General features: G+C 43.6%; 1 protein-coding gene across 8 annotated transcripts in view; it reads right to left on the bottom strand.

The window, feature by feature from the left end:
- The window catches only part of FARS2 (phenylalanyl-tRNA synthetase 2, mitochondrial), a 1,670,666-nt gene that overhangs the window by 1,626,867 nt on the left and 17,199 nt on the right, over positions 1-26,600 (bottom strand). The gene's annotated exons all lie outside the window — the stretch shown is intronic.

Genomic DNA, 26,600 nt, shown 5'->3' with positions numbered 1-26,600 from the left:
TATCTGAATTCTCAGAATGACTAGGTTCCATAGACCATATGATAGGGTAATCTACTACAACTGTGCATGAGGTGAGAGGGAACGCTGTGGACTTAGTCCAATTAATACGTAACACTGAATGTTGACCGAATCGTTCCACTTCCTGCAGTACGGGCGTTAAGTTCCACGAGGGCTCTCTGACATATAGAAGTGTATCGTCTGCATAGATAGCAAAAATCAGATTGTACAGGGGGAACCTTAACCCACGGTGACTGTGATATTCTCGCAGTGCGCACGCTAGAGTCTCCCCGCAAGTGCATAAAGGAGAGGGGACAGAGGGCACCCTTGCCTTGTACCTCTTGTAATGTGTATGGGTTCTGAAAGTAACCTGTTAACCCATACTCGCCCTGTAGGACTCTCATATAGAACTTCTATAAGTTTGATAAAAACCTCTCCCACCCCAACCCTTCTCAGCATGGCCTTCAAGAAGCGCCATTAAATAGAATCAAAGGCCTTCTCTGCATTGAGAAAGACCGTTGCAGCCTTCATCTCTGGGTCAATACTAGCCATAGTGCCAAATAGGGTATGCAAATTGCTTGTAAGCGAACGAGTTGGCACAAAGCCCGATTGTTCCGGTGCCACCACTAATGGAAGTAAGGGAGAAAGGCGGTTGGCAAGAATCTTAGCGAATATTTTAGTGTCCGTATTGAGCAGCGAGAGCGGCCTGTATGAGGCGCACTGGTTCGCGGGCCTATCTTTCTTTAAGAGAGTGATCAGAGTGGCTTCTCTCATGGTTGGGGGCATTATCCCATCTGTAGCCATATCCTCAAATAAGTTCACCAGGTGTGGTAGCAATTGGTCAAGATACGCTTTGTAAAAAGCTACAGTTAGCCCATCCGACCCCGGGGCCTTGTTATTGGCCATTGTTTTCAGCACTGCTGTAATTTCTGTAGGGCGCAGTGGCGCCATCAAGTGTTCCCTGTGCGAATTTGTCAGCATTTCATGGCTATGTAGGTTAAATATTTTTCATCAGATTCCTCAGAGTCCAATGGCCATGAGCTATATAATTCTGTGTAAAAGGATCGGAATCTGTCCGCTATTTGTACCGCTCCGTACAATGTCATGACTTGGTCATCTTGTAGCTCCAGCACTTCATTAGACCCCCCTGCCGGCCTGGTCAGGGAGGCCAGCGTTGCGCCTGACCTCTCCCCCTCCCCATACACCGTCGCTGATGCATATTTGCCTAAATGTAAGACCTCGACTTGGGCTTCATCATTATACTCATTTATCCTATCCCTGATCTGTCTTAGCAGGTGAGGAGTCCACGGTCGCTTGGCGTTCCAATTATGCCAATTCAGTCTCAAGTCTGTGTAGACGCCCCTTGATGGATTGAAGCACTCCAGCATGCTTTGAGATGACCACACCTCTGATTAACACTTTGAACGTTTCCCATATTGTGGCCATCTTGGGAACACTGCCCAAGTTAGTGGAAAAGAATAAATCAATCTCCTGAGAAACCTCTGCCCGAAAGACCTCATCTAGCAGAGAATACTGGGACAAACGTCACGTACGAACCCTGGGATGCATGTCCTCTATCTTCAACTGCAATTTAACGGGGAATGGTCTGAGTATGTTGGTGGAAGATGTGTACAATGTGTTACGAAAGGTATTATTATGCGGGAGACCAACCAGAAATCTATGCGTGTATATATATGCTTGTATGTATATCGTGCACCGACGAGTAGTGTGTATACTCTCTGCCTGTCGATGCCAGATACCTCCACACATCAATCAGATCTTCGACTTCTGCCATCGTTGCAATGGCTTTAGTGGCAGCCGAAGGAGAACGCTGGGTACCAATATAGGGGATTGCACGCAGTTGAATTCGCCCCCCCCACCCACAAAGCCTGGGCATTCTAGGATAGGTGAGAAGTTTTGTGTGCAGTGTACGATAACATTGTGGATTGTCATAGTTCGAGGCCATATGATCCCACCACTCGAATGTCTAAGTTACCTTTATGGCATTGCACTATAACATAACGACCATCAGGATCTGACACAATTGCCTGTATCATGATATTAGACCCTTGTCTAACTCAAACCAGAACCCCCCTTGCGTGGGAAGTAAAACAGGCTGCCACGCATGTGCCCTTCATCCTTTTGCTTGACAGCAGCCTGGTGGTGGGTACAAGATGTGTCTCTTGCAGCACTGCGACATCAATATGATGTCTAAGTAGGTATAAAACCACCTTCCGGACCTTACGTTGATCGTTCAATCCCCTGATGTTCCATGTTAAAAAGCTGAGTATATGATCCCGTGAGTGTCTGTGCGGTGACTACCTATGTTCATTGTTGTTCACCAAGGTACCATATATCTGAAACCGATAACTGACCGAGTAAATACACTGCTCAACATAATCACGCCACTGTACCAAAATGCACAAGTTTTGAGCTATAATGGGGCGGGGAGGAGCCCCGGGAGGGGGCTTAGGGGCGAGCGACCTGTGTGCCCGCTCCACCACAAAGATAGCAGAAAAGGTGTCACGCCCCAGAAGAGTGGTAAGTAAGTTCTCCACATAGAGTTCCATGCCTCCTGTGGCAGTGGACTCCAGAAGCCCCACTATGCACAGATTGGTGCGCCTAGAGCATGCTTCAAGGTCTTCAGCTTTCGCTTGTAGGGCCTCCACGATCTTTGCCACTTGTTTATGTGTGCCCATGGACTCTACTTGTTGGTCCTCCAGGTCAGATACGCGTCATTCCGCCATGTCTATTCTTTCAACATGTTTATCCAGCCTCTCAGACATGCGATCCATGCGATAAGAGAGGGAGTCTATCTTGCCATCTATTGTGGAGAGGCTCTGCTGCATGGCTTCCAGAATGGATCTTAAATCACCATATTGTTCGGGGCCCACTGGCTCCCTGCTCCCCTTGTTCAGTATCTGCACCATCATTGCAAAGTCTATTGGATTTGCGCTGGTCAAATTGTAGCTCAGTTTGAGTTTTGTCAGGCTTTCCCATGGTGTGGTTGCTACCCCAGGGCACGGACTTGCCATGAACACGCGCGGAGTATGGTCTCCTCGCAGGCCAACTTTGCCTCAGCCGCCCTACAATCAACTCCAGTCGCTAAGCGCTCCAGCTGGACATGCGCCAATCCCAGCACCCGCTTGTTACGAGCACCGCCGTCAGACAGCCTATAGTTATGTCCCGCACTCATCAACCAACAGCCACTTGTTGTCACCAGGCCTGCAGCCCCCCAGCACACATGCCAGTTACAGTGCAAACTAGTGTCAATGCGTGGGTTGGGCAGCCAACTCCGCAATGCCTGGAAGGAGCCTGATATGTCCCAATAGTACCCCAGGGCCCCCAGAAGAAATCCATAGAGTCTCAGTCCCCACCAGGACCCAACACAACATGGCGTCTCTAGGCACCAGCTTCACACGGCTACAACTGATAGCGGGCACTGGGAGAGAATCACAAGCACAGCAGGCCCCATATAGTGCCCCATTCCTAGATCTCAGCACTCGTCTGGTGACCGCCCACTGGGCTCCTCGTCTCCCCTGCACTGTTATGTTGGGGCAGGATCAGGCCTCAAATCACCAAACAGCCGCTCCCGTGGCCCAATCAGGGATGTCGCTGTGATCGGGGCTCTGCCTACCGTAATTGCGTTCCCACAGCTGAAGGCAGTGTCCGGTGCAGGTTTCAGGCTGCTGCCCAGCTTCACAAAGTCTGGGAGTATGGGCGTTGCCACAGTCAGGATTCCGCTTCACGGCACGACCGGAGATTATCTGATGGCCACTCAGGTCTTAGGTCTTCGGAGCTTCTCATGCGGTCAGGCCAAGGGGTGCCGCAATTGCCCAGATGTCACGCAGAGACGAGACTCAGCATAGTCCGGGCGCCAGCCGCTCCTAATCTGCGCTGGCAGTTCCGCTAATTACGCCCACCTCCGCGCCACCGCTAGGCCGCAGTTCTCGATTGGTGCACCCCTTTGATGTATCCAGGCAATTTTCGGAACCGGAGCAAAGCCAGTAATTGCCGATACCGCCTCCCCTCAGGTTCCGTTCGTGATGGCATCAGAAAAAGGATGATTTTAAAAGGATAGCAGTGGTGTGTGCCGGAGCTAATCTACAGCGCGGCCATCTTCAGGCCAGGCAAGCACCGCCTCTCAAGCTACCAGAGGGTTAAGCACAGATTTATATAGTAATTTTAGTGGTTCACTCTGTCAAGGCTGGTGATTAATATTTGAGATGGGTTCTCATTCCCCTCCACATTAGTGACAAGAAAGATACCAACAGCTTCAATATATGTATTAAGGGAGGTAGGCATTTGCATCTGTATCCTGTCATCCTGCCCGAAATTCAGTCATAACAAGCTGCCAACCACACAATCTGGGATACCATCTGCTCATCCATGATCAATCCCACCTACTACTTTCCACAATACAAAGATGAACCCACCACACTGCTTCCACCTTCCACCTGCTGCAGTCATGATCCACTAACAGAGATGTCAGCAAGTCAAGAAAACAACAGTTCCGTTCAGTGAACGGCTTCCATATACACAATCTCCAAGTAAAAATCAACTGCCATGCATGAGCATAATACCCTGACATGGACAATATTGCTGTACATGCTGCTCTGAACCAGGCCATAGAAAACACCAGTACCCTTATCGAGGCCCAGTTCTCTAAAGTCAAGCACCCAGCACCGTAATACAGAACTCACTGACCGCAAACACAACATCAAATGCTATTTTGGAACCCTTCCCAAAGCTCCTTTGCTGGCTTGGTTTCCTTGGTGAGTGCCCAATTTCACAAATGATACTACTGTGATTTTTAACATCGGATTTTATGTTTGTTGTGCTACTCTTTAATGTACCTTGAAAAAATGCTATGTATATGAAATTAAATAAATAACATAACTCAATAAGGACACCAGGTCTACTTTGACACTATAGAGTATTGGTTTGACATTTTCTGAAATGTCAAACCTTTAAAACGTAGAGCTCTGAAAAATGATTCTTACTTCTAGCCCTACATATCAAAAGGCAATTTTGTTTCTTTGATCTGCAAGCACCCTGCAGGAAAACAAAACCTCTTTTACTGACTCGTTGCCATTTCAATGAAGTGTGAATTCTTTGACATAAATTAAAACTTTATTGACGCGGTTGACATCAGGAAAATGGCAGTGTAAATCGATTACAGAATTTCCATTGCCCCTAAAATATTTATTTTCGTTCGCCCAGTGACCCTACACCTCTCTTACCTGGTTGTAGTCTCTCCATCCATTTAATGAAGGTACCTGCATGGCGATTTGGTATTGCACGGGTAAGGGTTCTAAAGCTGCCATCCTGTGCAGTAGTTGGGCTGTCTTATTACATACTTCTATCATTTCATTAGTGGCAGACTCCTTCAAGTAATTAAAGACAATATTTTATAGACTAGATTGAGACTTGTATGTTGTTCCTATTATAAGATGTGGCTAGAATGTTTTGTTTATACATGTAGGAAAGTTTGCAGCAGGTGGTTAATGCCATGGTCTTGTGCAGCTACATCTTCTACTGCATTTCAAATCCTCCTACTCCGTAGTAGGTTAGTTTATGAAGTTTAATATTATGCCGACATTGTAAAACAAGCTTTAAAATAACAATTATCCTGTCTATACAATTTTTAAATAAATCAATACATTTTAACACACGCGAACACTTGCCATCCAGAAAAAGAAAAGTCAATACACAAACGACAAAGTCAAACATTGATAGCTCCATCTAACACAAGCGTGCTTCTCTCGTGGACACATTTATTTTTCACTTGGGCCTAAATTTCTAAATTAAATCTTACCCCTCGGCATATCACAAAGCATGTCGACTAACTAAACCAGAAGCAGCAAGATAGTAAAGTGCATTTAAAACTTAGCAGCAAAAGACAGTTTTTGCAAGTGCATATAAAAATCATGTCAGGACTACCCCAAGGACCAAAGCATACGAATCGATTAATAGCATCTAAACTAATTAACATACATGTCAACCTGGCTCCGACTTTATCGTCATCCACCACTTAAGTATATCGAGAGTTTACCCTGCTTTAAATTTAAAAATACATTATTTCATTCTTCTATTATTCTAAAAGCCCTACAGACAATTAAAAAAATATTTAAAATGCAAGCATAATCGTATTTAAAAAACTTAAAGAAAAAAAGGGTTTTGCCTAGCAGCAGTCGCCGTTTAGTGCATTTTGGGGTTACAAGTTCCTTTAACCATAAATTATTCCTGTCAAGCAATTGGCCTAATCTAAAACAGAGTTATATTTTCGTTTTCATGACAATATGCAGCAATGTTACAATTTCCCTGATAGCAATAAACTCCAAAAACAGGTAATAAAATGACTTTTCTTTTTTCAATAAAAACTGGGAAAAACCCTAAAATGTGACTCTGTGTCCACAGGGCAACTGTACAAAATAGGCATTTTTTTTTGTTTTCTAAAAAGTTTAGAAGTCTGGTCTTCGACATCTTCTAGTCAATAAACTGCGGTATCTGACCCAGTCTTAACTTCAGAATCCAACGTCTAATACCTCTAGCCTTTATATCTTCTATGTATTACTACATTGAACCCCTTCCTGCAGGGGCAGGATGTGGGCCCCATGGGGATGGCGATCACAGTCCTCTGACTCACATACTACAGCTTATTCCTTGCTCAAAGGTTTCATGATTTGCTTCCTGGCTGCTCTTCATCAGGTCCACAAAACCTTTAATTTTGACAAGATTCACTATACATGGTAATGAGGGCATAGACTGGGGATAGGATTTAAGAATGTACCTAATTGTGCCATTTGCTGCTTCCGCAATTCTCTCCCAATAATTCAAAAGTTTTTTGAAGTATTTAAATTTAATGTTTACAAGACCTAGGTCTAATCTCAGTGACCCCCTCTGGTAGAACCCAGCCAGCACTTCCATTTCGTTCAATTATTTCCAAACATTGGATGTCCTTCTCTAACAAAATCTCAGTGCCATAGAGCATCAGAATGATCATTTTCAAATTAGTTCTCTCTCTCATCAGCTCCCAAGAGTTATGACCCAATTCCATATCCAGTCGAATTCACTCCACTGTTCGAGCATACTGAGGTGTTTTTTAAAATTCAGATTCCGGCTAAAAGTCAAGCCCAGATACTTATATTCTGTTACAAACTCTACCCGTTGCCCATTTAACCATAGATTTAGCTTTTTTATTTTGGGCCCTTTCCTTGCAAAGGACATGGCTTTGTTTTTTCACATGTTGATTACCTCTGTTGTACCGAACGTTCATTCAATGATCTCCTGCACTTGCGTGCAATGAGATATCATGAAATATTAGCGGGCCGGTCAACATTTTACACTACATCCTTTGCTTCGACAATGCAACTCTTTTCTTACCGACAATTGAGACAGAGATAATTTTATTGGAATTCAAAGGAATGCACACAAAACTATGACAGGGGATTGTAAGCATGAAATGTCTATCATCTGCTCTGCTCTCAAACATGGGGCTATACCTATTGAAGAACATACCCATCATTAAGAGAACATGTGACTTACAACAGCCACAGACATGACTCTGTAGATACTGTTGAGAAAGATGTTTGAATACAGGGAATATGACCTAATGCTGAACGTCTGGACATCACCATAGTGAATTAGTATTCTTCTGTCTATAGTGTCAAAACAACATTCACAGAAAAATAGTCCACTTCCAAATTCAGTCTAATTCTTTACTTAGATAAGATCAATAGTTTTTTTCACAAAACATTTTTAAAACGCTGGAAAGTATGTAAAGAGATTACTTTCAACCTGTGTGGTTCACATTTGCCTTCTTTTTACTACATGGGCTTGTAGAGTGACAGGCTGATTTCAGAGGCTTTCTGAGTATCTTTGTCTACATTACCTACAATGATATCTGTTTCACTCTTGGGTGGTTGAGGACGTATTGAGCACGTCCCTCACACTGCCACCTTAACCATCAGTTGCACTCTTCAATACATGCATCTGCACAAGATGGAGGCGGACACATCACCACAGAATGTTTTGTATACTTTGAGAGCATGTTAACTAAATGGTTTTCCAAACACTATTTTTGTGTTTTCAAAGCTGCTGAACAGCCTTGTTTTTCTGCCCTGGGCCTGTGGGTAGCACAGAGCAAACCTGTGTTTTATGAATCTAACCATTTTGCATTGGCATGTTTGTGCCCCACCCTGGTGCATCAAAGGTTGGTTGGTTTATGACACGGTACAATGGCCTTGCATGGTATACCAGCAAGGATGCAGTCATGCTCCCTGAAGATGGAGGATTTGCCGGACATGCTGTCTCTCCTAGCATGTAGGGCAATCCATGTGTTGTGATACCTAGAATGTGATCTCTGTGACGGGAATGGGCTATTCTTCATTGGTGTCTGCAGTGGTGCATACGTATTCCTTAAGAGAGAGGGAGAGGCATAGCCAAGTCTTCTCTGTGGAAGACAATGACAGGGAACAAGCATTGGCAAAGCCAATTGGTCTCGCCTATGTGAGATCTATTGGCTTTGTTGGATTGGAGTGCAGTGGCGTGGAGTGCAATTGAACTGTGTGGCATGGAGTGGAACTGTGTGGTGTGGAGTGGAACTGTTTAGAGTGGAATGACTGTGAGGTGTGAAGTGGAGCAACATTGTGCGTTGTGGTGTTGTGAGGCACGGAGTGAAGTGACATTGTGTGGTATGTAGTGGCATTGTGTGGAGTGGAGTAGAGTGACATGTGGAGTGGCATTGTGTGGTGTGGATGAGTGGCACTGTGTGGCGTGAAGTGACATTGTGTTCCGTGGAGTGGCACTGTGTGGCATGGTGTGGAGTGGTATTGTGAGGGTTGGAGTGGCACTATGTGGCGTAGAGTGGCATTGTGTGGAATGGAGTGGCAATGTGAGGCTTGGAGTGGAGTGACATTGTGTAGAGGAGTGAGATTGAGTGGAGCAGAGTGGCATTGGGTTGTGTGGAATGGCATTGCATGGAGTGGCATTTGTGGAATGGAGTGGAGAGGCATTGAGTGGAGTGGAGAGTCGGAGGGAAGTGTCATTGTGTGGCCTGGAGTGGAGTGGCACTGTGCAGGGAGGAGTAGAGTGGAGTGACATTGTGTAGTGTGGCATGGAGTGAAGTGGAACTGGATGGCAGTGAGTGTAACAATGTAGAGTGGAATTGTGTGAAGTGCAATTGTGAGGAGTGGATTGGAATTGTGTGAAGTGGAGTGTACATTTATGACATGGAGTGGAATTGTGCGGCATAGAGTGGAGTGAAACTGTGCGGCATGGAGTGGAATTGTGAGGAGTGGAGTGGAATTGTAAAGACTGAAATGGAATTTTGCAGCGTGGAGTGCAATTGTGTGGCGTGGAATGGAATTGTGTGGATTGGAGTTGGCTGAAATTGAGTGGAGTGGGATTGTATGACGCAAGTAAAATTGTGTGGTGTGCAGTGGAAATGTGCGACAAAGAGAGGTACTGTGTGGCGTGGAGTGGAACTGTGTAGCGTGTAATTTTGCACCATGAAGTGGGGTGGAACTGTGTGACATGGAATTGCATGGAGTGGTGTGGAATTGTGTGGAGTGGAAATAAATTGTGTGGAGTGGAGTGTAACTGTGTGTCATGGAGTGAAATTGTGTGGAATGGAATAATGTGAGGTGGAGTGGTGTGGAGTGGAATTGTGTTACGTTGAGTGGAACTGCGTGGAGTGGAATAGAATTGAATGGAGTGGAAAGTAATTGTGTAACGTGTTGTGGAGCAGAATTGTGAGGAGTGGAGTGGAACTGTGTTGTGTGGAGTGGAACTGTATGGCATGGAATTGTGTGTCAAGGAATGGAATTGTGTGGCATGGAGTGGAATTGTGTGGCATGAAGTGTAGTGGAATGGATTTGTGTGGCGAGGAGTGGAACTGTATGGTGAGGAATTGTATGGCTTACAGCGGAACTGTGTGACATGGAATTGAGTGGCGTGGAGTGGAATTATGTGGCGTGCAATTGTGTGGCATGGAATTGCATGGCGTGGTGTGGAATTCTGTGGTGTGGAGACATGGAATTGAATTGTGCGGGATGGAGTGGAATTGTGCGGCGTGGAGTGGAATTGTGCAGAGTGGATTTATGTGAGGTGGAGTGGCATGGAGTGGAATTGTTTTGAGTGAAGTGGAACTGTGTTGACTGGAGTGGAATTGCGTGATGTGGAATGAAATTGCAAGGAGTGGAGAGGAATTGTGTGGCGTGTTGAGTAGTGGAACTGTGTTGTGTGTAGTCAAATTGTGCTGTGTGGAGTGCGACTGTGTGGCATGGAGTGGAATTGTGTTGCATGGAGGGGAGTGGAATTGTGTGGCATGGAGTGGAATGGATTTGTGTGGCGAGGAGTAAAGTGGAATTGTGGGGTGTGGAACTGTGTGGCTTGGAATTTTGGGATGGAGTGGAATTGTGTGGCATTAAGTGGAATGGAACAGATTTAGGTGGTGAGGAGTGGAATTGTGTGGGGTGGAATTGTGTGGCTTAGAGTGGAACTGTGTGATGTGAAATTGTGTGACATGGAGTAGAATTATGTGGCATGGTGTGGAGTGGCACAGTGTAGTATAAAAAGTGGTCCTAGTGGCCACAGAATTGCCCTAAAGTGCTTAAGAGTCTCATGCTATTATAATCCAATACTTTACCAATTATCTCGACCTACAATATATGTAAACATCTCATGCCTTTGATCCCATGCAGGTGTTTGGTAGTATGTAAAATACTTCTAAAAGAACTGGTTTGTTTGCACATAAATGTGTTTTAGACCTGGAGGGGCTAAACGAGGGAGCAACATATATTGTACCAGATGAGAATAAAGGAGATGAGCAGTGTTGTGGAGCTACAAACGCTAAAAGCCTTTTCCAAACAGGAGAGGCAGACATGCTCAGTACTTAATAATGATAGTGAGTAACGGTTACCTTGCTGTGAGAAGAGACAACAAAACAGACTGTCAGAGGTTTAAACCAAAGATATTTCAAGAGTTGAAAATCGAGGAGCTCCATGACGACTCTCTATAATGTTGGGTTGGGTTGGGAGGAGAAGGAGCAACACAAAGAAGAGGTGGATGAGAGGGGGCAGAAGCAACACAAAGAAGTAGTGGGTGGAAAGAGGAAGAAGCAACACAGAGAAGGGGTTGGTGGGAGGGGGAAGAAGCAACACAGAGAAGGGGTGCGTGGGAGGGGAAGAAGCAACACTGAGAAGGGGTGGGTGGGAGGGGAAGAAGCAACACAGATGGGATCGGTGGGAGGGGAAAGAACAAGCAAAGGGGAGTGGAAGTAGCAACACAGATGGGGTGGGTGGAAGGGGTGTCAACGAAGCAACACAGAGAAGGGGGTAGAAGCAAAACAGTGAAGGGGAGGGTGGCAGGGGAAGAAGCAACACAGGGAATGGGTGGGAGGGGGAAGAAGCAACACAGAGAAGGGGTGGGTGGGGGGGGGAAGAAGCAACACAGAGAAGGGGTGGGTGGGAGGGGGAAGAAGCAACACAGAGAAGGGGTGGGTGGGAGGGGGAAGAAGCAACACAGAAAAGGGGTGGGTGGGTGGGAGGGGGAGGAAGCAACACAGAGAAGGGGTGGGTGGGAGGGGGAGGAAGCAACACAGAGAAGGGGTGGGTGGGAGGGGGAGGAAGCAACACAGAGAAGGGATGGGTGGGAGGGGGAAGAAGCAACACAGAGAAGGGGTGGGTGGGAAGGGGAAGAAGCAACACAGAGAAGGGGTGGGTGGGAGGGGGGAGAAGCAACACAGAAAAGGGGTGGGTGGATGGGAGGGGGAAGAAGCAACGCAGAGAAGAGGTGGGTGCGTGAAAGGGGCAAAAAGCAACACAGAGAAGGGGTGGGTGGGAGGGGGAAGAAGCAACACAGAGAAGGGATGGGTGGGTGGTAGGGGGAAGAAGCAACACAGCACAAGCAGCAGACAGACACTGATTAAGATGAATCAATCTGTGCTTGGTCCATGTTCAAAAGAAAGAGAAAGGGAAGTGACGCTTGGCAGATGCTGGGAAATTAGGAGGCAGCAAAGAAGAGTGGCAATGATGCCAACGAATCGTAAGCAAGGGGAGGGCTTCAAACCCTTTAAGGTAAACAAAACCCCTCCCAGCAGCAGTGCATGTGCTGCCGGCAGGCAAGACCTAAAAAGCAAAGCAAGGCCAGTGTTTAAAACCATTAGAGAAATGAAGCTATGGAACCTACACATTAGAGAAAAGCACCTAGAGTATCATAAGGAGGTAAGGGAAAACATAGGCAATATGTCCCTCAGAAGGAAAATTCTGGTTATAGAAAGGTAGAAATTAATTAACATACACGAGTGGTATAAAACAGTGAGAGGATACATTGTGAAAAGGGAATGGCTATAAAAGGCCTAAACTTGAGAAAAGGTTATGTTTTTCTTCCATGCTGGATCACATGTAGATACTTCCACGAAGAGCCAGGGTTCTACAAGTGAGAATATCTGGACACACTAGAGGGACCACTGAAGGAGCAGTGTACTGGTTTCGTACCCATAGTTCTGAAAGATCCTGGATTGCACCAGACCTCCCTGACAAAAAATGGAATCTATCTGCCGATTTGTATAAACCTCATCAAGAAAGTTTAGTTAAGTGCCTGAATAAATTGGCTTTATGAACGTTCATGTTTGTCTTCTGTCTTCCACAATATATACATAGATCCAAGGATACCAACAGGACTACCATGGCTCATTAAACTCTCCAGGTTGGTGGAAAGACATTAATGGAGATAAAAGCAACATTCCAAAAACAGAAGGACATGGAGCACAAAGTAACCGTGATAACAAGCTCCCATAGTTCGACAGTGTTTTGATACTACAGGAAAGAACACACAGACAGTGTTTTGGTGAACGGTCCCAAGACTAGACCCACCCACTGATACACTCTCCACTTGTACAAACTATGAACATGCGCTTCTCTGGAGCCAAACTGTCCAAGAAGTCGTGGAAAAGACGTACACTGTACTAACAGAACCCCACTGTTGTATGCCTCCGCATTACCACCACGAGATTAAAAAAAAGTCAAGGAAAAAGTACAGTTTAATGATACAATAGACAATTTTTCCTCTCCCTCACTTTTATACACCCTGGGGTTCCATATGCCGAGAAACACAAGATGATGACAATCATCCCGGAAAGGACACATCATGTGCCGCGTCCCCCATCTCTGGTTTAAACGCAGGAAATTAGGGAGTGCCACTGCTGCAATGGTATTACATGGACTCCAAGGCAAGCATCTCCAGCCTAAATATTATAGTTGTGTGATACATGCTTATGTAATGTCTCTCGATGCATGCAGAGCCTGTGCACATCACACACCAAATTGTTCTCAGGCAGAAGATGAACACTCATAAAGGGTGGACGTGCAATACGTAACCCCCTGTAAGAGCATCTTTTGGTCTTAGTGAGACAGGATGGCCGGGGGTGGAGGCAGACCCACTTCATTAAAACGGTGAAATGAACCAGCAGGGCATACACTTCAGAAGACCCCTTTGTACCAAACAGGCACCTTCTAGATTGACAGGGTGCCTGAAAGGGGTGATCCAGAATCAGGGGTATTATGGCTTTTATGAGTGACCTGTCTTGGGATAAACAAAGAAGTTTCTGCCACAAAATGCCTTGGACGTACTGGAATGCCAGATACAAAAGAATAACTCCCAGGCAAGGACCTCATGTACTCAGCTGATGCTCTTTTGCATAATGCACTCAATTTACAGTGGCATCCGTTTCTATCTGATTCGCACACTGAGAGGACGGGAACGTCCCACTGAAGAAACACGCCAGGAAAGCAGGCCATCAGAAAAACATGAAATTAAATTCCACCCGCAAAAAATCGAAGCAAGGATGTGCAGTGCAGAGAGGGCTCTGCAGTTCGGCCCTCTCACCACAAAGGAAAATAATAGCAAAGACTGCATTTGCTTTCTTAAAGAAAGGTAACACACAGCAACTCGATCTAGAATAGCTATGTGATGTTAAAGCCAGAGTTATTTTACATCAGTAACAAAGCGACGTTCGGCGTCAACTGAAGCATGAATTGTATGCAAAAAATGGCATATTGTGAAAGCTCAATAACAACAATAAAATCAAACTTGAGATACAGGTTTGGTCAACAGAGATAAAAGTTAATATCAGCTGAACATACTAGAGGCCTGCGCACACCAAAACAAGAAGTCATGCGATATGTATTTTAGACTCGACATTTTTTCAAATCTGAAAACTGATACCCTTTCCATAACTCGTGAATGTATGCGAAACAAGCATTGGCATAACCAATAGGTCTCGCCTTTGAGACCTTATAAGTGTTTACTTATCCAGCACAATATCCTTGGTGCAACAACATCAAGTGTTGCATGGCTAAACACTTATAGGGTCCCAAAGGTGAGACCTATTGGCTATGCCAATGCTTGTTTTATTAAACTTTGCCGAAGCAGTGTTTTGTGGAAAGGCAATATGCAAATGTGGGCCACTTTTTTGGGCGTGTCCGGGCCGATTTTTAATCCCAATCCAACCCTGGTCTGGGACGAATAGGTTCTGGTACCAGGAAGCAGCTGGACTGCTTGGGGTAAAGATGCGGCAGGACCCAATTCATGCCACTCCTACAAACTGCCGCCTCCAAGCAGGGCAGCCATATTCTACCCGTTACATTAACACAACTGCTCTGCAGGGCAGCCTTGCTGGCAAAATAGCTTAGTACTTCCCAGGAGGGACATTGAAATTACTTAGAACGGTGGCATCTAAAGAAGGTTTTTTTTATGTCTCGCCTGACCCAGTGCATGCGCTGGTCTGGCAAGACTTTTAGTAAGGGCTTCAAAAAATGCTACCATGACCGGCCTACAGCTTGTGTGCGCGGGCGCGCGCTTACGAGCAGAGGCGCCATATGGCTTTTCTCGTCATGCTCATTAAGCTCATCGCTCACCGCGCTTGATCGCGATCGTGATCACTTTCACTTTTGCGGCCGCTTTGCTGTTCTCAGTGAGCCAGTATTTTCACGGCCCTGGCGCGAGCGGCACCCCGTTTCTTCTTGTTATTTGTACCCATCTAGACCGGTCTCTATTGCTATCGATTAACATCTTTATCTTTTACCTTCAGTTCTGTATCAGTCTGTAACTTTTGCACCTGTCTAAATGCCTGTCTCTATCAATGTCCATCTGTCTATTTATCAACTCATCTCTTATCTATCTACCTCCGTCTGTCATTGCTCTGTATCATAATTTGTTTGTGTTCCTTTCCGTGCCTCGGTTACTCTCTTCTTCTGTACATCTGTACCACTCGAATCCCCCTCTTATCCCCTGCTGCCACCCCCCTACTCCGGCCCCCTTCTTCTGTCTCTTAGTGTAAGCATACGTTTGGGTCGCAGTCACACCAAGCATCTACTGGGACAGAAGTGCGTTCAGAGTACAATCTGATCCTACAATTGCGGTGACAGTAGTATCGGCCTCATAAAATATATCATGGGTGGCTAGGTGTGGTTAATGCCACATCCTTTACGCACACTGCCCACGTTGTGCATATGCACTGCATAAAACCATAGAATTCCTCTGCGTTTACTGACGTTTTTGGCATTCTATGATGCTCCGTTTTCTGGCACCCAATCAAATTATTCATAACTTGGAGCTGTAGGCATTTTCCACTGAAAGAGTGCTTCCCGGCATCATAGTCTGGCTACCGTCTAGCACTTCCAAGCGCTGGCAGCGTGATGCACAAACTGAGGTTTTCCGAGTTCGTCGGCTGCTGCAGAGGTTTTATTTGATTTACTTATTGCTGAACTAAAGTTAATTTTTGTGTCATCCGACCCCTGCTCTCTGTAGCAACAGGTAATGCCACTTTAAAGATGTGTTACCTTACATTATGTACCATTCCAAGGCAAGTGAGTGCTTGCTATGAATCAATGGTAAGTGTATACATTCCATCAGTCCCAATCAGGGAATGTAATGCAATGGTCAAAATATACAGCAATCAATACGATTACGAGCAATCCTAAAAGCAGATGTGTGGCTAGCAGACATGCACGTCGTACATGATTTAGGGGACCTAAATCTGCCCCGTAGAGCTCTACATAATAAAACAATCAATAAGGGTAGTCCTAAAAGATGCTGTGGGGGTAAAAGACTTGCTGCGCACCACACATGACCTAGGAAGAAAGAACCACGTTGATACATCGCTGGATTGCCACACTATGGGATTACCTCGGGATTTTCCTCTGACTTTAATTTTAATGTAAATGACTCTATGCTGTGTGCTCCCGCTTTACGCTCCTCCCTTTTTCACCCATTTGTGTAGATTTAGTTAATTACTTTATTTTTTGTTATACTTTGGTTCAGGCTTTGTAAAGTAAATATTGCGCCTTGACATCGCCTGAGCTTAGTTCGAATCTCATCCTTGCCTAATCAACACGCCGCTGCTTGAATAAACATGAGCATGTCTCCGTGCCATTTTGCTAAATCCTGCATATAGCATGTCATACCTTTCATAAGACAGCCTGTTTTGTATTTTATGTAATGCATAACCACGAGATGTAGACTACCTCCTTTCCCACTGCTTCTCTCAGTTCAAAATCCATAAATGGTGCTAGCCTTGCTGAGAGGCATAAGGATTTATTCACTTTATCTTTCATTCATAGCAAGTCTGTGCGCAAAGGGTATTATATGACAATATGACCTTGTTATTAGCACTTTAGACTGAATTAATATTACTCCTTGATCAATCTTTCTTTTCGCTTTATTTCTTTTTTGCAGATCTGTTGATAATAATGTGTACATGAATGCACTGATAATTTTTTTTGTCATTTCTTTGAACAACCATTGGCGCCATCTTTTTTGTTATTCTCTCTTATTGTGTATCACGTCTGAAGATAACTATTTCCTTATGAGACTAACAGCATGACTATGCCTGCTATCTTATCCTGTAAGTTTATAAAATGTGTCTTGCTCTGCTGTTTGTAGCTTGTGATTTTGGTATGTGCATAATGTTTGTTTTTTCACCATATCTCTTCCAGGTAGATTCTTCTAAAAATATATGACTGAGAATCTACTCAGAAGGGATTGGGTGTAAAAGAGAGGTGAAGCAGTTTCACATTAGTATTCTCTCACTTCCACCTCTTTTCTCGGTTTGATTTCCCTTAACATCTTCAATTAATGGTCCCATACGCCTTCCCCTCAACCTCACTCCTCCTGCCCACTCATGTTAACGCAGTCTTTACTTCTGCCCACAAATTCCAACCTTGGCCCTGCCTTTCCTCTCTTGACCCATCTCGGCTTCCCTACAACCCCTAAGGTCTCTCTCACCCCCACAGCCATAGATTCTTTCCTCGCCCACTTCACAACCCTTAACTTCCCCGAAACCGCTCCGCACTACCCGTTTATCCCTCACCCTGAAAATGTATTCTAACTCTCTTCCATATCTTCCCTCCCACACCCCCTTTCGCTGCCCTCCCGTACTCATTTGTCTCCGACACCAAAATTCTTTGAGTCCTATCTTGCCTCCACAGCCCTCAGTGGGTCCCCATCTTACTTCCACGCCCCTCATATGCTCCTTCCCTCGTGCATTCATGCCCCTTTTACTACCCGCCCCATCCTCACCGTGATACTTCGCCTCCCTCATTCCGCGTCTCCTTCTTTACCACCTCACAACATCTTTCGTAGCCACGCCCATTCCTTCCTTCACTCACCTTCACTCACCTTCTCCCCCTTTACTCTTCATTCCTTGTTCCGCCAGCCTGTTTAAAAGATAACATTTTTAACAAACATTGGCATAGCCAATAGGTCTCGCCTTTGGGACCTTATAAGTGTTTAGCCATGCAACACATGATGTTGTTGCACCAAGGATATTGTTTTGGATAACTTCAGCACAATATCCTTTGTGCAACAACATCAACTGTTGCATGGCTAAACACTTATAAGGTACAAGGTTTAGCCATGCAACAGGTGATGTTGTTGCACCAGGGATATTGTGCTGCAAAACTAAATACTTATAAGGTCCCAAAAGCGAGACCTATTGGCTATGCCAATGCTTGTTTAGACTGGGGATTGTGCAGGTTCTCCCCCATTCTGACGGCACGGTCACACAAAAACCTTAACAATCACACCAGCTTGCCAAGGCGAGACCTATTGGCTTTAGCAAGGCAAGTGTGCACCCATTCAGCCGTGCAGGGCTGGGACTTTGGTGACGTCACGGCAGACTTGCACGAGGCACCTTGAGAGATAATGGCTGAACGTTCTTGACAAGTTATTGCTAATCAGGATGTTTTTATTTTATATTTATGTAGTAGCAGTAACATTTCGAACAGAAGCATTGTACTGAGGACAGTCACTCAGGAAAGGTGCCACGGCGAGCAGAGGGTGGTTAACTCGAGCCAAAGTCAGGAATGGTTGTCTGCAAGGACGACACTGCAATGATGAACAGCAAAGACAGTTAAACGACGTCAGCCATCGCGGAGTACTTAACACATCAGACCAGGCTACTCTGTTGGAAGCCTTGGCAGCAGCCCCGCCGTCACTGTGGGGAAACTAAGCTGCTGAAATGGCTCTGATGGCTCAAGGCATGCACCCGCCTTTGCACAATTGCGTGCTGTCTTAGAAAGACACACGCAAAGCCCAATAGCCTGTGCGAAAAGCAAAAACACACGCACGAGCGTGTGGTGAGCTTGCTGAGCTTTCTGAAGCCCCTTACTAAAAGTCTCGCAAGCAGCGACCTAAAAACTGCACAGTTAAATTACCACAAAAGGAATAGAACATGCACGAGACTTCATGAGGAAATAATGGCCTTTGATGCAATAATAACAACAACAACAGTAACAAAACTTCTTCTAGTACTACTACTAATAATAATATAATTGGGGAAGGAGGAAAATGTAAAGAACACCTATGACCTAAGTATCAACACGAGCCAGAACTTAAAGCTTCTTGAAGGCTACTAAAGTTTCCCGTTTGGGACTCTACGCCAATCAGAATTGACTATATGCTTAAATCCGAGCTATGCATTTTGTCACTGCCCTCTTGGGTATGCAACCGCCCCCTTTCAATCAATGAGTGTTCACCTACATTATGACTTTCTGTATAGTTTAAGAATCCATTTGTCCCTCCTGGTGATGCACCATACTCTTATAAATAACCAGTGAAACCAGCAGTGGACAACGCACATTCAAACAGGGCATCGAGAGTTCAAGATCATAGGATTTGTTTAAAATCAAATGCAGACAGAACCAGCTTACCTATGGCAGGAGGGTAATACTACATTAAGAAATCCTGGTACAATTCAGGATGGAGATTGGTAGGGCAACGAGGAAATTGGGTAAGACTAGTGAAAAGGGTGCATTTGTAAGTTGGTGACATGGGTAAAGTATTATAAAGAGTACTTTGTAGGGGCAGGTTTGGGGTTCTTCTCCAATGGAAGTATGGGAAATGTAGTTGCAAATATGTTTTCCTTGGTAACATAGTCAAATGTTCTGCATATAACATTTAAGGATAATTCATTTGTGGATGACCTACAAAGCCTGGGCAGCAATGCTCGCTGAGCTACTGGACCCCCCGGGATGCCCTTCCCACATGAGCGTGATCATGGGATGGGGTTAGAGAGCGCATACATTTTAACTGAGGAGGGGGACGAGGAAAGTTCACAGTATTATCATTATTAAGGAGACTATAACACCATTATACCTTCTACACTGTACATGGTTAGTTAAGTGGTGTCTGATACTGCATTGAGGAATCTGACTGAGCCTGTGGTGGGGTGATAGGGTGAGTTAGACTGCTATCATAATTATACATGACATTCTGAAGTGTACTTACAGTAGGCCAATACTGTTATGTTTATTGTATATATGTTAATAAAAACTTACACAAAAGACCAAAACAACATAAAAGGGAAAGAGTCTTTCCACCCCATGATAACATTCTGGTGCTTGCAGTACATCAGAACTCTGATACTGGCGCATCTTTGTATTTTTGTATTTGTTATTTGGTTTCTGGTACTCAAGGTTTTGCTTTTCCCATCTTAAATGGCAAACCCCAAATGAAAAACAGGTTCTGGGTGACCTACTCTCAAGCCTGACACAGAATACCTTTGGAATTGTGATATAGGGTTCTCTCCAAGTTTTAAATGCTACTCTCTGAGACCCTGAAACTGGTTAGTAGGAACCCCAGCTCCAGGGGAGAACAGTAATTCGGTTGTTTACTACATTATGTGAAGACAAGTAAAAATGACCTGTTCTTTTTGTTAGTGGGAAAGAAATCTGCTCTTTTACGCACACCACTTTAATCACGTATACACAGATGTAATCCTGCCACATGTGAATCAATTGTGCTAAGCACAATTCGTACCTAAGGTCAAACTGACATGCACAGGGGGTGGGTAAGGAATGTAACTGGTGTTGTTGGCCTTCAGGCCAGATACTTTCTGGAATGAAAATCCTCCAGAGCAGTTTGCCCCTGCAAGGTGCCCTGGCAATGCACTATTATAAAGATTGCTGAGTGTGGTTATGTCAACATGCCTAAGAGGCATCATTGCAAGGCAGAACAATGACAAATCAGCGCATCCGGGGATATGTATTCACCAAGTGCAATAATACAGAAACAAACACAAAAAGATAAGACTGTATAGATTTCAATGCACAAGGAGTGGGCATTACATGTCTCTTCTCCAACATGAAGCACAGGAATCAAGTGGGATTTGATTTTGAAAACATACTCCTTCAAAACTCTAACAAGCAGTGTCCAACTCCATCCGCCAAGCGACCCTATTTCTGCCCCCATATTCCAGGATAGAGCGCACTTTACTACTGTGAATGGGTGTGACTGCAGCTAATTAAAACATCACAATGTGTCTTCTTGCTGTAAGCGATCAACTTTACAAACAAAGGTTAACCCCAGGAAACCATGGATGGCATCAAACTTTAACAAAATGTTTGCACTCAGTGAAGTGACAATGCGACAACTGGGCAAGCATTAATCCGTTCCAGCTCAACTCTAGTTTGCAATCCTGCAGCGACTGACTGCCAAACAGATGCAATATAGCAAACAATTAGTCCTGTCGGGTGATGCAATTGCTGTGATCTGTCAATATTAATGCAAAAAGAAATCAATACCTTCATAGAATAAACAATAAATGTACATTTTCAACTAACAAGGAATAAGGCTTTATGAAGAGAACACACCAAAGTAAGGAATTTTCAAAAGCGAAGTATTATTTACTTTTCAGTTTTAACAAGAAAAAGGCTTCACGGATACAACTAAATCGTAATCACAAGATTTGAGACAATGGTGAAAATAAGTGACATATGGTGATCAGTGAAATAGTGGGACACTATATACAGGACGTACAAGAGTGACATGAATAGATACGGCTCAAAACAATTCTTGTAACAGATGCAGCACCACTCTCTGGAGGAGAAACACTATCCAATTTCACCAATCTACTGTGTTCTATTGTGATACATTTTCAAAGGCGACATATCCTCTTCCAACATTGCACAGAGTAAAAGGCTCCACTCATACACACTTTCCCTTCAGCACTTTGCTGAGATAATGGTCCATCTGTCATTCTATCTCACGTTTAACATTTTTCACCCGCATTTTGTGCTAGAAATCCAGAAGCTTCTTATTTATTATTTAGTTTGGTACTCAAGTGCTCCTTCTCATATTGAAATCATCTCCATCCTCCTTCATCAAATGAAGCACAGGACATAGTCGTATATTCTTGTATATCACCCTAAATCGTCAAGTTGTTTTTTTTCACCACGCTGCTTTATTAGACACTTTCAGCCGCAGGGCATTATGTGTAACTAATATCTACAACTCTAAAAAGCATGTTTAAAACAACTAAAATGCCTGCTTGAACAAAAGGTAAAAAGTGATCAGAGCATATAACAAAATTCTGGTAAAAAAATTGTGCATTAAACATTTGAAGAATAAATTGTTTATGCAAAATCACCTTCATCAAATACTTTTAGGATTAAAGAGTGGTAAGTACAGAGATAAAGTGGAGTACATTGAGGACTATCTTGACATTCAGCATTGGTTCAATTATGCATAAAATGACAGATTCTATTTTTATTTCAGCCACAACTCTCTATTTCCACCTGCTCCTGCTATGGTTTTAAAGGCTTCCCTAAACACGCTTCTGCTAAGACAATCTATGAAAACAGAAGGTTTACTCTCTACTCCAGAGGTGATCCTTGGTAATTAGAATTTGTTAAACAACAGTATATTATCTGGCAATATAAAATGAATCAATGAATGAAAGTTGACCTGTAAAATACAAAATAAGAACTTCATCAAGGTATCCTGGTGCTTAATAGGAGAAACTGGACTAAACGAATACAGAGCAGAGATCCAAAGCTTCACAGAGCTATGTTTATATGGCTTTATGGAAAAGAATAGATTGCCACGACATGTCTATATGTAATCCCTTTGGTTGTATCAGCAGAATTCTTGTTGTGTTCACTGTCAGATTATCAATACTGTATTTCTGCAGTCTCCATTTTAAAAAAGACCCTGGTTCTGCGTCTACTCAAATAAATTGTTTATATTTTCAGGCAAACCAAGCATGGATGCCTTAAATTTGTGTATGCTCCCATTTCTTACTTGGGTACTTTTCCAGGGCTTTCATTGTAGTACAACGTGGACCAATTTTTGGTGCACACAATCTGTGTGTGACCATCTTTATTTTAGACTGAATGTCTGTTCATTCCTTTAAATACTTATGGTACATATTGAATACAAAGCGTCTCTTCATTTCAATACAACATCTAAGATCTTGTATTATCTTAATTGCTTTGAATTGCAAGGCCGTCTAAGGAAACAGGGTAATTTGGTAGTAAGCTCTCCTATCATCTTTATTAACATAGCAATGTTCCATATCTGAAAGATGACATCTAGCACAGTAAAATGCTAAAGAAGTATTGTAGTAAAATCGCGAATTGGATAAAGCTAACCCTCTTGAACAGGTGGGCGTATATAACCGTTTAAACTAATCCATGTAATTCATGACCACACAAATCTGGAGAGTACACTCTCTAGTTTAACAAAATATTTAGACTGCAGGCAGCACGATGTAGTTGAGAATAAGAAAACGAAAAGGGGAAGAATAATCATTTAAAGGATCTCCCCACAATAGAAACTCAAACATCGCCCACCTTTTGTGTAAACTAAAGTATCAGTCTCCTTATATAACAAGATGTAACTGTGGATGTATTGACCACTAATATTCTCTGAGAACTATGCTTTTAAATACATCTTAGGGTGTATTCAATAGCCCACCCACAGATCCTGGAAGGAATGCGATGGAGGAATTAAGTAATTAACCCTCAGTCTTGCAAGTATTAATCCAACAGCCACCTATATCGGAGACAACCTGGAGGAGATGTAGTACCAAATTAATGTTCTCAGGGTACGCCTTCAGGAAAAAAACAGTTTTAGTTCACCATACCTTGAAAGGGGAAAGAATTTCTGACACTGAACGAATAGTTATTGCAAGCAGCTCAGTAACATATGAAAACAAGCACTGGCAAAGCCAATAGGTCTCTCCTATGTGTCGAGCTATTAGCTTTGCCAATAGGACAAGAGGATAACGAGGGGTTGGGTGTCAGTTAACAACATGGTAAAAATATTCGCTATGAATCGGCCAGCGCTGGCCTCATCCCTGTCATAGCGTTTTTTCCCTTTCTTCATTTGGGTGGCTGGGGGCAGAATAGGAAACACAGACGGGGAGGGGAGGTGGCGAATAACAGTGCAAGTTATGTTAATCTCTGCTTTACAACATGCCACTCTAAACATCGGCACGGTTTGTGCGGTGCAGAAGTGGTTTGTAGGGTCCATGCCATTTTTGTAACATTGCCCTAAGTGGGACTGAAGCTTACAAAAAGGAATGCAGATCTCTCATATTCGTATTTTACTGTATCATATGGCCCAAATGCCAAGAGTCCGTATAAAATGGTACATCATGGTTGCATGCAAAAAGCAGAAGTCTTGTTGTACCGATGGGCTTAACCCTAGAATATGCTTCTCTTCAGAGAGAACAAGCATCAAACTTTTTTCTTTCATTATTACATATTTGCTTTCGGACTACAAATTGCACAGAGGTAAGATTTTGATGTCATTTAAGGAGTCTATTGTAGATGTCATTGCTCATGCGACCACTTCGGAACTCATGTCTGCATAGAAGACATCGAGGAGAAAGGAACATCTGTTCAAAGTTTGTGCGTCTTTCGAAGTGAGGTGGTGCAGCTGTATGACAGAAACGTGTCTACAACGTGAACAAAAAGAGGCACTTTCAGAACTGGCTGCTTGTTGTCAAGGCCGTTTTAACACAGGTCCAATGAGAAGGCAGCAAAGGAGAGCGATAGTGATGTCAACGAATGATATGCTATGGGCGGGTTCCAAACCCACTACTGAACACAAGAGTCTCGTAAGTAAGATTGCATCCACTAACAAATGCCCCTGCAGACTCGACCTTAAAACAGGAGATAACAAGTAATCCTGGCAAGTCCCTCTAGTGATGTTAATAAACCTGCCTTTCCAGATTTAGCTACAATTGTAGCAGACGAACTTACCCTCGTGAGATGGGAAGAGAAAAAGACTCTTTCCAAAATGAGACAGCTGGTATTTCATTTCTGGAGAGATATGTATAGCTTTCAAGAGATAATGTGTATTGGTGGGAATGTTTCAGCTAGGGATAACCCCAGTTTGGTCCGGATGATCTACTGTATGGACCTGTGCTGCAAATCTATTGATTACAAATTTGATCAACAAGTTAAAATCACTAGTCAGCAACATAAGAAGCCAGCAGGAATGTAGATCGCCTCTGGGCTTCCCAGATTCTAAAAGTTAATCAAAACTTCAGATTTAAACGAGGAGCTCCTCTCTGCCTGCTAACAGTTAAATAAAAGAGCTGAAGGGCCAGATGTTGAGAAAAAGTCTTACAGAGTTCAGATGGAAAATTATCCTCTTCATGGGCCATTCCACTCGGAAGGGTAGCTATAACTTTTGCAATTTCTTTTTCTTTTAAAAACTGCTTGATAAAGGTCTTTGACTCAGAATAATTAAACCAGACAGAAAATTATTGACTGTAATGCTGCGTTAACCAGGTCATGTTCATATATGTTTTATCTATAATGATTCAAGAAGTTTATTTTTTTTATTTCTTCGATCTTCAACATTTTGAGCCAGGTAGAGGATCAATTATTTCTTGGAAGTCTTGTCCAGTCTTTCTTTCTTTTATTGACCAAGCTAATAACCTTGAATATATTCTCCCTCTTTATACTGGCCAATAGTGGGAAATTAACCATGTTCTGTTGTGTATAAAGATCGTTGGAATTCCTTCGGGTCCTTTACCTACTTGACCTGTCAACTGATTTGCCAGATCGGATAATTAATTGTTACCTAACAGACAACAAAGTTCTTAAAAAAGAGACGCTGTTCTTGCTGCCTGTGAATTGGGGAACCTTATGCTCTGACTGTGGACTTCAATGCACCCCTTCTCATACAGACCCCAGCAGTTCTGTGAGTTCCCGAAAAACTAGGGGCTAAATCACTATATGGTGGCTGGGAATTCCACATCTTCAATTAATGTCAAATCAAAATGCCTCATTTCCTGTTTACTTCTCGTGCTAGGAGAGAGGAGCTGAAGGGCTACAAACGAGTGATCTGAAAATCACACAGGATATTTAGACACTATTGAATCATAAAGGGTAAGTAACACCAAAAACACAGACTAATCTTAAATTCATTATCTACCACATGGTGTATGTGCCTTGAGCCTATCGGACCAAAATTCCTATTCCAGTGTTTGTCTGCTGTATCTCCTTTTCACATTGTAGGAATCTAATGTGGGAGATTGCACACAATCAAAGTCCCTCCATGATGATCGTAGCTCTTGATGAGGCAAGCTCTAGTAGGAAGTCTTAAACAGAAGTGGGTTTATTCTTATTTGGCCCCTAAAAACATGCCACTATATATCCCTTGCCTTCCCAGATCTAAAGAACCCAAACCCAGACCCATCTACCAAGCTCCAGATTACTTATAATCAACATTCTTGCCTAAGCAAAATACCAATAGCTCTGTGTGGGGCCGAATTCAAGGATATAAAGCCTTAGACTAAACATTTTAAGTGGAATGTTTGTGTGTGTTTGAGATATAAAGTGAGTTTCTTTAAGAAAGGTAAATTAAGGTTTCTGATCCTTCAGCCAACCATAAACTTTCTTTGCTTCCTATGACTATTGCAACCATTTTTATTACAGATTATGATACGCATTTGAGCATTATTACTAACTATGGAGATATTAGATTTCCAACACATTGAGAACAGTTCCCCATATTTCCTAACGAACTTTGTTCTGAGATTCATATAACACAAGGAACTTTAAACTCATTTTTAAAGTGTTCCCACCTCCTCTTCCTGATCCCCTGTCCCAAGCCAACTCCCTTCCTTTGACTCTCATACACCCCATGAAGTGACTTCCTCTTAGTAATTGGGCTACCCACTGCCCTTAGTCCAAATCCTCCCATCTCTTCTGGTGCCACAAGACAGCATTCTTGCATGTGATGCTTAGTCCATAAACCATGGTAGATCAAGCCCCCTTGTCCAAACAACCAGAATCTGTTTA

Source organism: Triturus cristatus, chromosome 5_2 (assembly GCF_964204655.1).
Source record: "Triturus cristatus chromosome 5_2, aTriCri1.1, whole genome shotgun sequence".
NCBI classification, from domain to species: Eukaryota; Metazoa; Chordata; class Amphibia; order Caudata; family Salamandridae; genus Triturus; species Triturus cristatus.
Note: the sequence above shows the minus strand (reverse complement) of the source record. Positions and strands in the feature narration are given on the sequence as shown.